The 15,971-nt window shown below is 46.5% G+C and overlaps 1 protein-coding gene across 4 annotated transcripts in view; it reads right to left on the minus strand.

Moving 5' to 3' along the window:
• TOMM7 (translocase of outer mitochondrial membrane 7) overlaps window positions 1-15,971 on the minus strand; it is a 540,985-nt gene that overhangs the window by 476,064 nt on the left and 48,950 nt on the right. The window contains exon 1 of one of the 4 annotated variants that reach the window (XM_050783176.1): window positions 14,136-14,139. The exons of 2 other annotated variants lie outside the window; for them this stretch is intronic. The gene's annotated coding sequence lies outside the window, so the exon portion shown is untranslated. Of the gene's footprint in view, window positions 1-5,410; window positions 5,415-14,135; window positions 14,140-15,971 lie in introns of those variants that run through there. One more of the 4 variants, XM_050783168.1, reaches the window with a different exon arrangement.

Consider the following 15,971-nt stretch of genomic DNA (forward strand, 5'->3'; position numbering starts at 1 on the left):
AAAAAAAGAACTGTTAGGGGGCCAGGCTCATGCCTGTAATCCCAGCTCCCAGCACTCTGGGAGGCTGAGGTGGGTGGATCACCTGAGGTCAGGAGTTCGAAACAAGCCTGATCAACATGGTGAAATCCCGTCTCTACTAAAAATACAAAAATCAGCTGGGTGCGGTTATGGACACCTGTAATCCCAGCTACTCAGGAGGCTGAGACAGGAGAATCACTTGAACCCAGGAGGTGGAGGTTTCGGTGAGCCTAGATCATGCCACTGCACTCCAGCCTGGGCAATAGAGCGAGACTCTGTCTCAAAGAAGAAAAAGAACTGTTAGGGAAGTGCAAACTACTATACAGTGAGACATCATTTCACACCTACCAGATTGCCAAAGATGAAAAAATATCTGACAAAATCAAGCGTTGAAAGAAAGTACAACTTTGCTCTTGGGATTTTAAATTGAAACAGTAGCTCTGGAAAACAATCTGGCATCATCTGGTGAAACTGAAGACATGCATGCCTAGGATCCAGCAATCTCACTCCTAGGTAGGTAATGCCCCAGAGAAACCGTTGCACATGTGTTCCAGGGGACACACATAAGACTCAGAGCAAATGTCCATCAACAGCAGAATGGATAAGTCAGTTGTGATATGCAACGGAATATGTTTTGTTTTGTTTTGTTTTGTTGAGACAGAGTCTTGCTCTGTCACCCAGGCTAGTGTGCAGTGGCGCCATCTCAGCTCACTGCAACCTGTGCCTCCCGGGTTCAAGCGATTCTCCTGCCTCAGCCTCCCAAGTAGCTGGGATTACAGGCATGCACCACCACACCCAGCTAATTTTTGTATTTTTAGTAGAGATGGCGTTTTACCATGTTGGCCAGGCTGGTCTCAAACCCTGACCTCAAGTGATCTGCCTGCCTCAGCTCCCAGAGTGCTAGGATTACAGGCACCCGGCTGATACGCAATGGAATATGAAGCCATATTCTAGTGAAAATGAATGAGATGACAGCTATAAGCACCAAGAGAAAAGACACTCACCAACATAATGTAGACAGAAAAAAGCAAGTTGCAAGAGTGCATACAATATGATACCATTTATATAAAGTTTTCAAAAGCATGGAAAACTAAACAATATGGGGATATATACAAACATGTGTAATAAGCCCATGGATAAGAAGGCCAAAGAATTACTACGTAAAATTCAACACGGTGGTTGTCTCTGGAAAGGAGGAATGGGTGGTGTTGGGGGCAGCACTGGGTGGGATGGGGAGCTTCAACAGCATTATTGTGTTTCATTAAGTTGACTGGTAGTTCTTCTTTATGGTTATTCTTCTTTATACTTTACCTACATGCTATATGTATTCTTCAGTAGTTTTCCAATATTACTTTTTATGTGGAATAAAAAAACCTCTAAAAACTTTTAAAATAAAGACAACTCAACAACAACAACAACAACAACAAAGCTGGCAAAGGTTAGTGAACAGTTTACAAAAGAGGAAATCCAATGCCAATGAACATATGAAAAGATGTTCAACACTAGTAATTAGGGAAATGCAAATGAAGAAAACAAAGATACGTCAACAATCAGCCTTTGGTACGTTAAGATCATGTTTAGGTAAAACTTTGAAATATTTAAAACAATATAAATTGTTTATGCACACATGTGAAGTTAAAGAATAGAAACATGCAGGGATGGCACACATTAAATTCAGAGCAGTGGTTGGGCACAGTGGCTCACGCCTGTAATCCAAACACTTTGGGAGGCCATGGTGGGCTCATCACTGGAGCCCAAAAGTTCGAGACCAGCTTGGACAACATGGCAAAACCCTATCTCTATAAAAAATAAAAGATTAGCCGGGTGTGGTGGTGTGTGCCTGTGGCTATGGGAGGGTGAGGTGGGAGGATCATTTGAGCCCCGACGTCAAGGCTGCAGTAAGCAGTGTTTGTACCACTGCACTCCATCCTGGGGGACAGAGCAAGACCTCATCTAAAAAATTAGAGTAGTGGTTATCTCTGATGATAGAGAGAGGCATAGCATGAGGGAGGAATGTGAGGGGCTTCAGCTGAATCTGTAACATTTTATTTCTTTTTTTTTTTTTTTTTTTGAGACATCTCACTCTGTCTTCCAGGCTGGAGTGCAGTGGTATGATCTTGGCTCACTGCAATCTCTGCCTCCCGGGTTCAAGTGATTCTCATGCCCTAGCCTTCAGAGCAGCTGGGATTACAGGTGCCCGTCACGACACCCAGCTAATTTTTGTATTTTTAGTAGAGACGGAGTTTCACCACCTTGGTCAGGCTGGTCTTGAACTCCTGACCTCAAGTGATCCTCCCACCTCGGCCTCCCAAACTGCTGGGATTAGAGGCGTGAGCTACCACGCCTGGCCTCTGTAACATTTTATTTCTGAAAGATAAAATAATTAAAATAAAAATTCGCTGGGCTGAATTTTTAATAATTTTTTAAAAGAACAAGTTAATGACTATCGTTTCATTCCTTGTGAGTCTGAACAACCTAATATGAATAAAATTTAAACAATTCCATTCAAGGCCGAGCGCAGTGGCTCGTGCTTGTAACCCCTGCACTTTGGGCAGCCTAGGTAGGTGGATCACCTGAGGTCAGGAGTTCGAGACCAACCTGGCCAACATAGTGAAACCCCATCTTCACTAAAAATACAAAAATTAGCCTGGTGTGGTGGCACACGCCTGTATCCCCAGCTACTCAGGAGGTTGAGGAGGAGAATCGCTTGCACCCAGGAGGCAGAGGTTGCAGTGAGCCGAGGTCGCACGACAAAGCAAGACTCTTTCTCAGAAAAAAAAAAAAAGAAAAAAGAAAAACAAAACAATTCTATTCAAGACTGTCTAGAGCTTCTTGGCCTTTTCCTGTAAAATCTATCCCCCAACTTAATGACCTTATTTCTGGTTGGATTCACAATGACTGTTGGTGGCTGACTCAGAAAATTTACTTGGCCTCATCTTTAAAATGAGAAGTCTGGACTTCTGCAACCCTGGAAGCTCCTAACAACAGGTAGCCGAGAAGCATTTCACATTCAAGGGTTCCTTGGAGTGCTACAGCAGCAAGCTTTGCTTTGGCAACAGAAGGCTGCTTCAGCAGGTGAGCTGTGTTTCAAAGCTCCCAGCTGCTGCCTTCCTTCATTTTAATGCTGTATGAAAATAGCTGCTCACCCATTGGTCCTGGGCCCCATAGATATCAAACATGTCCTGAGGGGACACTTGGTTCAAAAGCCAGTGACATTTTGATTCCACTCCCAGCCTGAGTCTTCCCTAAGCAACTCATAAGTTACTGAGAGGAACAACGCAAATATGTTCACCAATACCATTTCATCCCCTGAGGACTGGGTTAAAAAATGCTCTTAAATCAAACTTGTCCAGTCAGTGTCCCACAGGTCACATGTGACCCAGGACAGCTTTGAATGCACCCCAACACAAATTTGTAAACTTTCTTAAAACATTTGACTTTTTTTGCGATTTTTTTTTCTAACCCATCAGCTATCGTTAGTGTATTGTATGTGCAGCCCAAAACAATTCTTTTTCCCATGTGGCCCAGGAAAGTGAAAAGATTGGACACCCCTGTCTTAAATGATGGACTCTTTTACGGGACCTTTAAGTAATAAGTCCTTGTATGTTGTGTTTTCCTTAACAAACAAAATCTCTTTTCTTGGTAACATTCTTCCATAAGGCTATCAATCCAGATCTGTATTATATAGTAATGAGGCAGGAGAATAGGGAATTAGGGTAACCAAAGGTTAAGGTATAAGCAAAAGACCAGCAGGTGCAGCCAGTTCTAGGCAAGATTAGGCAGTAGACAGGCCACATTCTCACTCCTGTGATGAGACAGAAGGTTCCACTTCAGCCTCTGATTAACTGCGAACGAATCTCCACTTTAGCCTCTGATTGGTCACGGGCCAAACCTTCATAGAGTGTAACCAATCAGAGGTCTCTAATGGGCACCTAGGGGTGTTACCAAATACTTTTAGCTTAATAAAAACCCTTAAGAACATTGTAACGGGAACTCTTCGACCGCTTGCTCTAGCCTGATTCCACTCTGTGAGTTGTACTTTTGCTCCAGTAAGTCTGTGCTTTCCCGACTTCGTTGTTTTGTCTTTTGTTGCTTTGTGCGTTTTGTTCAACTCTTTATTCAAGACACCAAGAACCTGGACCATTCACAGTCAAGACCTTCCATCCAGTAAAAGTAACGTCCTCTAAACGGTTTCCCAACTCCCCCTCTGTCCCCTGCCTCCCTCCCCTCCCTCCCCCGCTCCCTCCCCTCCCTCCCCCCTCCTCCCTCCCCTCCTCTCTCTCCCCCAACTCCTCCCCCTTCCCCCCAACTCCTCCCCCTTCCCCCCAACTCCTCCCCCCTACCCCCCACTCCTCCCCATCTCATTGCTTTCAAGGCCATCTTTTTATTGTTGTTGTTGTTGGAGAGAGTCTCACTCTGTCACCCAGGCTCACTCACGCCCGGAGTACAGTGGCGTGATCTCAGTTCACTGCAACCTCTGCCTCCTGGGTTCAAGTGATTCTCCTGCCTCAGCCTCCGAAATAACTGGGACTACAGGCATGTGCCACCACACCTGGCTAATTTTTATTTTTTTTTAATTTATTTTTAGTAGAGATGGGGTTTTGCCATGTTGCCCAGGCTAGTCTCCAACTCTTGAGCTCAGGCAATCTGCCCACTTCAGCCTCCCGAAGTGCTTGGATTATAGGCGTGAGCCACTGTGCCCGGCCTCGAGGCCATCTTTTTTATTTTTATTTTTACTTTTGAGACAGAGTTTCTCTGTCACCCAGGCTAGAGTGCAATGGCACAATTCCAGCTCACCGCAACCTCCGCCTCCCAGGTTCAAGTGATTCTCCTGTCTCAGCTCGCGGGTAGCTGGGATTACAGGCGCACACTACCACGCCCGGCTACTTTTTGTATTTTTTAAGTAGAGACGGGGTTTCACCATGTTAGCCAGGATGCTCTTGAACCCCTGACCTAAGGTGATCTGCCCACCTGGGACTCCCAAAGTGTTGGGATTACAGGTGTGAGCCGCCGTGCCTGGCCAAGGCCATCTTTTAAAAGGTAACTTTGGAGGCCAGGCACGGTGGCTCATGCCTGTAATCCCAGCACTTTGGGAGGCTGGGGCAAGCGGATCACAAGGTCAGGAGTTCAAGACCAGCCTGGCCAATGTGATGAAACCCTGTCTCTACTGAAAATACAAAATTAGCCAGGTGTGGTGGTGGCACATGCCTGTAGTCCCAACTACTCCAGAGGCTGAGGCAGGAGAATCACTTGAACCCGGGAGGCAGAGGTTGCAGTGAACCGAGATCATGCCACTGCACTCCAGTCTGGGCAACAGAGCCATCTCAGAGGAAATAAAAAAAAAAAAGTAGCTTTGGAATTGTTGAGCCACTATTAAGAAGCCTTCAGTGGTCCCCCATCACCCACAGGGAAAATCCAAACTCTTGGGTGTGGCTGTCTGCAGTGGCAGTTGGGAAGCATCACCTCTGTAAATACTAAGTGCCTTCATTCATATGAGGATTTAAGTTTTGCCCTAAATCCTTCCTTACCTTGTAATGCACCTAGAGCAAGAGGAGACAGGTGTTCCAACAAAGGCCCGGGGCCCTGTACTAGGGATCAGGCACTGTATATGATGCACCTCGCTGTGTGTGGCAAGGCTGAAAAGGGGCCTACAGTCCCTCTGCCTCTGCACCACCCTCCCTCTCCACCCTCAAGCCCCACCACTTCCTGCTGGAACCCTGTCATCTGGCCGTTTGGCTGATTCACTCTGCCTTGCACCAAACTTGTCCGCTTCCTGCCTCCAGTCTTGGGGCTCTCTCACTGTTCTCTCCACGCTCCTCCTCTCCAGCCTGGCACAAAGTGCTTTCTTCTGTTTTCAACCAAATGCCTATTGAGTACCTGCTTTGTGCTGGAGTGTCTAAGCTTTTTGTACACAATTAGAACAGGTTTTTTTTTTTTTTTTTTTTTTTTTTAATTTAGGTGGATCCCATTGACTATGGCTGCATAACAAACACCCCCAACTTAGTGGTGTAAACAACTGCTTTATTATGCTCACAGTTTCTGTGGGTGGAGGATTTGGACAGGGCACAACAGGGATGGCCCGTTTCTCCTCTACGATGTCTGAGGCCTCAGCTGAGAAAACTCAAAGCTGGGGCCTAGAATTGTGCAGATGCTTCTTCACTCATGCGTCTGGGACCCGAACTGGGATGAATCAAAGGCTGGGCTCAGCTGGGACTATTGACCACAGCGTGCACGTGGCCTCTCATACTTGTACTTCTCACTTGATGTGTTCTGAGAGTGTCCCCAGAGGGATGACTAGAAAGATCTAAGTGGGGCTGGGCGTGCTGGCTCATGCCTGTAATCCCAACACTTTGGGAGGCCAAGGTGGGTGGATCACTTGAGCCCAGGAGTTCGAGACCAGCCTGAGCAATATGGTGAAACCCCATCTCTACAAAAAACTTAAACTGGTCGGGCATGGTGCCAGCTCCCGGGGAGGCTGTGGTGCCTGTGGTGCCAGCTCCCGGGGAGGCTGAGGTAGGAGGATGGCTTGAGCCTGGGAGGTTGAGGCTGCTGCTGCACAGCTTTTCCAAGTCTAGCCTTGAATGCCATGCAGTGTCACTGAAGCCATGTTTTATTGGTGGGAACACTCCCAAGTCCAGGTGTAAGGAGAGGAGACACAGACCCCACCCCTCAATGGGCAAAAGTGTCAAAGAATTAGGAGTTATGCTTTTAAATGGCCACAAGGCATCATTCTACTGTGGTGTACACTGTTATTTAAGTCCCTTATTTTTCTACTTCAAACGTTTGTGTCTTTTTCTTCTTCTACATGGTAAGCCCAGTGAAGCCAAAGCCTGGGTATTCCCGGAGTACCTACCTGGTCAGTCCCCTTTTGATACAGAAAACCCTTCGAAGCCATCTAATTCAATTCCATCATTAAATGGTGGCTCCAGGGCAACTTGCTGATTGACTGCTATTTAAAGGCCACAAATGCAAACTTTATTTTTTATTTATTTATTTTTTTGGAGATGGAGTCTGTCGCCCAGGCTGGAGTGCTGTGTTGCAATCTTGGCTCACCCATGTTCAAGCAATTCTCTTGCCTCAGTCTCTTGAGTAGCTGAGACTACAGGTCTCTGCCACCATGCCCAGCTAATTTTTGTATTTTTAATAGAGATGGGGTTTCACCATGTTGGCCAGGCTGGTCTTGGACTTCTGACCTCAGGGGATCCACCCACCTTGGCCTCCCAAAGTGCTGGGATTACAGGCGTGAGCCACTGTGCCCGGCCAAACTTTAGATCTCTAGCTAAGATTTTCTTACCTGATTTACTGCTGCAAGTAGAATAGCTGTTCTAGTTAAAACTCCTGACACCCAAATCTGTTGCAGCTTCTGCAGAAGATCTTGTAATCAAGTGGGTAGGGAACCTTGGACAAGCATAGCTCAAGGGCCCCACATGGGTGGGGCGCAGTGGCTCACGCCTGTAATCTCAGCACTTTGGGAGGCCGAGGCAGGTGGATCACAAGGCCAGGAGTTCGAGACCAGCTTGACCAACATGGCGAAACCCCATCTCTACTAAAAAACAAAAAAAAAATTGAAAATTAGCTGGGTGTTGTGGTGTGCACCTGTAATCCCAGCTACTCATGAGGCTGTGGCAGGAGAATCGCTTGAACCTGGGAGGCAGAGGTTGCAGTGAGCCAAGATCGTGCCACTGCACTCCAGCCTGGGCAACAGAGCGAGACTGTCTGACAAAAAAAAAAAAAAAAAAAAAGCCCCACATTTAAACCCTGTTGCTACTGGAGGATCCACTTTTGATGTGGTAACCTAGCAGAGAAGAGCAGAACCAGTGTGAAAACAAAGACAAAACTATGCAGAGTTCAAGTCACATTTGTGTTCTAGCAAGGCAAAAGCCTCTGCATTGGCTTTTTAGCCAGCTGAAAAGGTATTTTCTGGAATGTTTTCCCACCGCCATTACCTGAACATTTCGGGGAATACAAATTCCAGACAAAACTTGAGGAAGGGAGTTGTCCTTGAGAGAAAACACTGGCTTAGAATTCTTCTCAATTGAGGATTTTAAAAAACAGGATGACCTTGAATTGAACGTCTTACAATCAGTGCAGGCCACTCTGATGCACTCCAAACTTGGAGGTCTCATTCACAGCAGTCTCTTGGTGGGGCGCATTGCAAAAATGTTATAACAGCGTTGTTGCTATAACATCCCCCTAGAGACTGTTTGGGTCTTAATTAGATCATAACATATTATTTCCAAACTCTAAAGAGAACAAATAGCTTTCCTCCACGTCCTTGCCAACTTTCATCTTTTTGATATTAGCCATTCTAACAGGATGAGGGGTCGTCTCATTGTGTGGTTGTGTGTTGTTTTTTTTTTTTTCCTAATTGACATAATGTTCCTGTCATTTTTCCCTGCAATTGTTGTTGTACTTTTAATTTGCATTTCCCTAATAATTAGTGATGCTGAGCAGTTTTGCATGAACCTGTTGGCCATTTGTATGTCCTTTTGTGAAATATCTGTTCAGGTCCTTTGCCCATTGTAAAAATCAGGTTTTCTTGCTATTGAGTTTCTTGAGTTCCTTAAGGGGCTAATATACAAAATGTTTACCAGATGTGTGGTTTGCAAATATTTTTCCTACTCTGTGGAGTATCTTTTCACTTCATTAATTGTTTATTTTGCTGTACAAAAGCTTTTTAGTTTTATGCAACCACATTTGCCTATTTTTGCTTTTGTTGTTTGAGCGTTCAAGGTCATAGTCAAAAAAGAAGAAGAAAAATCCTTGACTAGATCAGTGTTGTAGAGCAAGCTTATCCAACTTGTGGCCCACAGGTCACATGCGGCCCAGGGCGGCTTTGAATGAGGCTCAACACAAGTATGTAAACATTCTTAAAACATGACAGATTTTTTAGGCCAGGCATGGTGGCTCATGTACTTTGGCAGGCCGAGGTAGGCAGATCACCGGAGGTCAGGAGTTTGAGACCAGCCTGGCCAACATGGTGAAACCCTGTCTCTACTAAAAATACAAAAATTAGCCAGGTGTGACGGTGTACACCTGTAGTCCCAAATAATTGGTAGGGGTGAGATCACGCCACTGCACTCCAGCCTGGGCAACAGAGCAAGACTCTGTCTCAAAACAAACAAACAAACAAAAAACAAACAGAAAACTGAGGTTTCTTTTTTTCTTCTTTCTTTTTTAGCTCATCAGCTATCATTGGTGTTAGTGTACTGTATGTGTGGCTCAAGACAATTCTTCTTCCAATGTGGCCCAGAGAAGCCAAAAGATTGGATACCTTGTTGTAAGAGTTTTTCCACTAGTTTTTCTTCTAGCAGTTTTACAGTTTCAGGTCTTACTTTTTAAGTCTTTGACCTATTTTAAGATTTTTTTTCCATGGTATAAGATAAGGGAGCTGTACTTCTGATATTGTCACCTTGTTCCTGACTAGCAGCTGTAAGCGCCAAACAATAACAGAGGGCCAGACAGAAATGGAGTGCCCTGGCCGGGCGCAGTGGCTCACACCTGTAATCCCAGCACTTTGGGAGGCCAAGGTGGGTGGATCATGTGGTCAGGATTTCGAGACCAGCCTGGCCAAGATGGTGAAACCCCGTTTCTACTAAAAATACAAAAATTAGCCAGGCACGGTGGCGGGTGCCTGCAATCCCAACTACTCGGGAGGCTGAGGCAGGAGAATCACTTGAACCTGGGAGGCAGAGGTTGCAGTGAGCCAAGATTGCACCACAGCACTCCAGCCTGGGCGACAGAGCAAGACTCCATCTCAAAAGAAGGGAGGGGAAAGGAAAGGGGAATGGAAAGAAGGGGACGGAAAGGGAAGGGGACGGAAGGGGAATGGAACGGAAAGGGAATGGAACGGAAAGGGAATGGAACGGAAAAGGAAGGGAACGGAGGAAAGGGAAGGGAACGGAGGAAAGGGAAGGGAACGGAGGAAAGGGAAGGGAACGGAGGAAAGGGAAGGGAACGGAGGAAAGGGGAGGGAACGGAGGAAAGGGGAGGGAACGGAGGAAAGGGGAGGGAACGGAGGAAAGGGGAGGGAACGGAGGAAAGGGGAGGGAACGGAAAGGGGAGGGAAAGGAAGGGGAAGGGAAAGGAAGGGAAAGGGAAAGGAAGGGGAAGGGGAAGGGAAAGGAAGGGGAAGGGAAAGGGAAAGGAAGGGAAGGGAAAGGAAGGGGAAGGGGAAGGGAAAGGAAGGGAAGGGAAAGGGAAAGGAAGGGAAGGGAAAGGGAAAGAAAGGGAAGGGAAGGTGTGTCCTCGGAAGCCACTCACACCTCACTAGGACTCAGGCTCGGACCTTTTCCCAGGGAGCTAAGGCAGCCTCTAGATATTTTAATAAAGCTGAATATGGATCAGCCTGTAGTGTTCCTAAACTCATTAGCTACACTTCTCAGAATTTCTTTGCAGTTTGGATTTGTGAAACCACCAGGCAGACAGGAGAATTGATTGGCTGTAACTGATTGGGAATGAATGTCTATTGTCAGATGCTTTCCTGAGGTGTGACCAAAAAGTTTGTAGTAGTAAAAGCCAAGGTCAAAGTTCCAGCTTGACCTGCTCTGTGAGGTGTCCCCTCACCTCCCTAGGTGGAATTAATCACTCTTGCCTGCCTTCCCAGACCTTGGGTCTCCTTACTGTGGTGGAAATGTTCCTTCAAGGGACTTGCCCCCAAACCACAAGCTCCCCAAGATGCACTGGCAGAGGAGGCAGGCTTTGTTTCTTTCGCCCAGCCCTCCAGAGTTCAGCAGCCAGAGGTTCTCCTCACCTGTTAATCACAATGACTCAAATCTCACAATAATCCCAAAATGGAGGAACCTCATAAAACTGGGATAAGAAAATGAAAAGCAGAAGTTTTACTGGTTTGTCAGCAGAGCTGATCAAAAGAAATTGGAGGCCCTTTAGAAATCAAGTTTTGGGCCGGGCGCGGTGGCTCAAGCCTGTAATCCCAGCACTTTGGGAGGCCGAGGCGGGCGGATCACAAGGTCAGGAGATCGAGACCACAGTGAAACCCCGTCTCTACTAAAAATACAAAAAATTAGCCGGGCGCGGTGGCGGGCGCCTGTAGTCCCAGCTACTCAGGAGGCTGAGGCAGGAGAATGGCGGGAACCCGGGAGGCGGAGCTTGCAGTGAGCCGAGATCGCGCCACTGCACTCCAGCCTGGGCAACAGCGTGAGACTCCGTCTCAAAAAAAAAAAAAAAAAAAAAAAAAAAAAAGAAATCAAGTTTTGGCAGAAAGAAAACCACCCAAGGTCTTGTCTTATGACACAGTGGGGAGTGGGGCTGTGCCGTACCTGTGAATCAGTGTTTACTATCACAGTTCAGCTAGCTCTGGGGACAAAACACTTCACAGGCTGTGGTAGATATGGCAACAGAAACCCATGGACTTCTCCGGGGGTTCATGCCATCACTGTGGGATTCCCCTGGCCTGGAACATCACCCCACAGCACCTCCAAGTTGCATCCCTTTAGGGGTTTCCATTCCCCCCAAGTCCATTGTAAAAGGGGCCGTCTGAAGTTGGCTAATTTGGGGCCCTGTAGTCCACTCTCCTTACCGCTACCTCAGAACCCAGGTCTGTTCAAATAGCACCTCTCTGCAGAGACTTTTCCAGCTGTGGGGGAGGATTGCTGCTGTGTACTACAGCGCGTGGGCTCTCCTCTTTCAAACACAATTACACGGTATTGATGACATTTAACCATTATCTCTCCTACTCTCTGGGAGCTTCCTGGGTACAGTTACTATGTTTTGTTTATTTATTTATTTATTTAGAGATGGAGTTTTGCTCTTGTTGCCCAGGCTGGAATTCTATGGTGCGATCTCAGCTCACTGCAATCTCCGCCTCCCGGGTTCAAGTGTTTCTCCTGCCTCAACCTCTTGAGTAGCTGGGATTACAGGCACCCGCCACCATACCTGGCTAATTTTTTGTATTTTTAGTATCGGCTAGGCTGGTCTCGAACTCCTGACCTCAAGTGATCCACCCACCTCAGCCTCCCAAGGTGCTGGGATTATAGGTGTGATCCACTGCGCCCGGCTGAGACAATGTTTTATTCACCTTTCCTCTCTCTGGCCTTAGCCCAGTGCCTGACACAGAATGTTTGTTCACTTGAACCTTGGTGAGGCTCCTTGGGAGAGTGGATCACAAGTCTACGCAGAGTGACCCACGACCTGCAAAGCCCACCTACCAACATCAGGGTGACGAGAGGGGAGTGCAAGTGGGGCTGGTGGGTCTGTGGGTCCCTACCAATTCCTGAGGCTGTGGGAAAAACAATAGTCTGGCTCTGTGACAGGGCCCAGTAATCCAAGTGGCCAATATGAGTGTTTAGAGGAACAGCTTCAGAACAAACAATGGCTGTGAAAGCTGAGGAAATGATGCTGCAAGGGATGGGAGTCACAGCCTGCACTTTGGTTCCACAAATAGAGTGGAGAAATGGTGGAGGAGGGGCCTCCTCACATGGGAACCTCCTATGGGAGGCTGCAAGCAGTGCTCTGGGATGCTCACAAACCACAGGCTTGGTGCCCTGAGAAGCCAACAGCTCATCTCATCGCAGGCCTCAGTGTCTACTGCAGGCTGCTCTCCCTGCCCTTACAAGCCCGGAAGACATGCCTGGCAAACCCACACAGAACATCTGAGCAGACAACACAAACCCCACAGCCCCAGGGAGTTTGGGGTGCAGAGAGTTAGTACCTTACTCCTAGGTTTATAAAATACAAAGTCCCTATCTGTCTTCTCTTTAAAAGGATTTTGTCCTCCTCCCAATGAGATTTACAAAGTGGGGGACAAAACAATTTTAAAAATATAAAGATACAAATCCATAGTATTTATAATAGATTATAAGAGAGGTCATTTTAATCCTGGCCCTTCCTTCTGCAAGGTCTCTGTAGGGCAGAACCAGTACAAAGGCAGTGGAAATCCAGGAAAAAGGAAGTTTACATGAGGTGGGAATATTCACCAGCAGCTACAGCTGCCCGGTGGTGGAATGAGCTGTCCTATGATGATGGGAAGGGTAAGCTGAGGCTGTAGAGTGAGCAGTGATTCCAACATTTTAGTTATAATGAACTTTTGTCGTAAAATGTATGACTCTTTAAATGTCTATTATTGAGCTGGGCATGGTGCCTGTAATCCCAATACTTTGGGAGGCCGAGGTAGGAGGATTCCTTGAGGACAGGAGTTTGAGACCAGCCTGGGCAACATAGCAAGGCTCTGTCTCTACAAAAAGAGTTAAAAATTAGCCAGGCATGGTGGCATATGCCTGTAGTCCCAGCTGCTCAGGAGGCTGAGGCAGGAGAATCGCTTGAGCCCAGGAGTTCGAAGTTCTAGTGAGCTATGATCATGCCACTGCCCTCCAGCCTGGGTGACAGAGACCCTGTCTCAAAAAAATCATTCAGTACATGCATGACAAAGAGCTACTTGAAACTAAGCCACACTTTTAAATTTTTATTGAATTGCAATCTACACCTATTTGCTGTGAGGGACATGCTTATTTGGCCCAAAGACAATATTTGATGCACATGTGGATTTGAGGGTCCTCTGCTGTCAAAAGGGGGTTAATGGTCCACAGATGCATAATAAATTCATGCATGGAGTAAGCAGAGGTCGGAGTGATAAGCTTCCCAGTATCAACACTATATAAATTTAGTCATTTATACATTATGTGCCAGTCCTGTAACGTGTGATGTTAAGGACCCGATGGTCCAGTATGGGCACATCAGGAAGCTTGTGCAATCTCTCTCCAGCCCTTGGGACTTTGTATGGCCCAGCCTGCTCTGTACTTCCTACCTCTCTGTTCTCTCTGAAGCAAGGTCCTGAGGTCTGTGTGGTGTCATCTCCCAAAGTAGGCCCCCACCTTCTCCCCAGCCCCTGGGGCTAGCTGCAGAGAAGGTGTTTGTGACTGCAGCTTCTCACCTTCCCATGAAGCCCCAGGACACAAATCTGGGAACCTTTTGACTCTGCTGCTAACACAGCAAATAGGAGGCTCCCAAATTAACACACCAGGGATGTAATTAGGGTCTGTAATCAGGAAGTCCTTGTACTCATGGACTGTAGTTAATTTATAATTCCTGACTCTCTCAGGAAGTTGCTTTTGGCTTAAATCCTCTGGCTCCATACCCCAAAGGTAATGATTATCAAACCACCCCCACTTCTGATTCTGCCTTTACTAAGCAACCAAGGTCTGAAAACTATGTCCAAGCCCATGAGTAGATGGCAGTTTTGGGGAAAAGGGGCATTTTGCATTTCTGAGAACCTCTCTAATTTTCCTCAGGTAAATCCATATTTATGACCTGTAAATATGGATGTTGGTCATTAACATTAAAGACATACATAGTGCTGGCAAACCTTGTCTCTAAAATCACAGATGATGAGAAACTGTTGTTTGGAATCATTTCAGTGGGAATGAAACGTCCCGGTCTTGTCTGAAGACTGGGCATGGGGGTCATTTCACATCATTCCACACAAAGACACAGCTTCAGCATCAATCCTCCCCGGGGGCCAGCACTCCATATTTATCTTAACTTTTATACTTATAAGGAACAAGGACCCTGAGTCTGTTTCTCAGCCCTGCTGCTAATCAGAATGTGATGTTCCTAGTGAAGCCTAAAATAATGTTTTTAATAGGACATGATTCTCCCCAGACCACACGACTCTTGTGAGTGACTGACCACTGACATCTCCAGCCCCTGTGAACATTCTCCTGTCTCCTGAACAAAGATTACTGAGAAACAAAATTCCTAAACTTCCCGTGCTTCAGGACTACCCAATCCACAGCTGACCCCACTTCCTCTGGTCTCAGACTCACTGAGCATAAGCACAAGCCCTAAACAAAGCCTCTTCTAGTCCCTCTTCCTGAGCTTCTCCTCTGTCCTCCATAGCATGCAGTCTCCCTTGCTACAGCAAGTTAATAAAACTAACTTTGGGCCAGGTGTGGTGGCTCACACCTGTAATTCCAGCACTTTAGGAGGCCAAGGTGGGAGGATCACGAGGTCAGGAGTTCAAGACCAGCCTGGCCAACATGGTGAAACCCCCGTCTCTATTAAAAATACAAAAAAAAATTAGCCAGGTGTGGTGGTGCACACCTGTAATCCTAGCTACTCAGGAGGCTGAGGCAGAAGAATTGCTTGAACTCGGGAGGTGGAGGTTGCAGTGAGCTGAGATTGCGCCACTGCACTCCAGCCTGGGTGACAGAGCAACTCAGAAAAAAAAAAAAAACTTTGACCGCACGTGTGTTCCTGGTTGTCTTTTTCTGATGAGCTTTATCATAATAACTGGGTTCAAGCCATTTCCTCTCCATGAGGTCAGTTTGTAGATAGATACTAATTTCCATATGATTACTACATGCCAAGCACTATGTATATAATTTGTGCTACATATTTTATTCAAGCTTTTGAGACTCTGTGAAGAAGGTATCATTCCCTCATTTTCAGATGAGGAAACTAAGGCTCAGATTAAGAATTTCAGTAGTATACTGCTAATAAACAGAAGAGGTGGAATTAAATCTAAGTCTTTTCTAGTGGGGTATCATCCAATCAAACATAGTAAATATTAAAGACATTTATGAACAAAGGGATGAGGGGTTTCTGAGGGACTATCTGAGAGAGTAGGGGGGAGATATCTTAATGCTTAAGGTATATCTTACAGAGTGAGTCTGAGTTTGTCATATGAAAAAATGGGAAAAGGGTGCTCTAAAAAGAGTAGTGGCCAAGCACAGTGTCTCACTTGTAAACCCAACACTTTGGGAGGCTGAGGTGGGTAGATCACTTGAGGTCAGGACTTTGAGATCAGTCTGGCCAACGTGGTGAAACCCTGTCTCTACTAAAAATACAAAAATTAGCTGGGTGTGGTGGCGCATGCCTGCAATCCCAGCTACTCGGGAAGCCGAGGCAGGAGAATCGCTTGAACTCTGGAGGCAAAGGTTGTGGTGAGCCGAGATGGTGCCACTGCACTCTAGTCTGGGTGACAGAGTGAGACTCCA

The sequence above is a fragment of the Macaca thibetana genome, chromosome 3, assembly GCF_024542745.1.
Source record: "Macaca thibetana thibetana isolate TM-01 chromosome 3, ASM2454274v1, whole genome shotgun sequence".
Taxonomy (NCBI): domain Eukaryota; kingdom Metazoa; phylum Chordata; class Mammalia; order Primates; family Cercopithecidae; genus Macaca; species Macaca thibetana.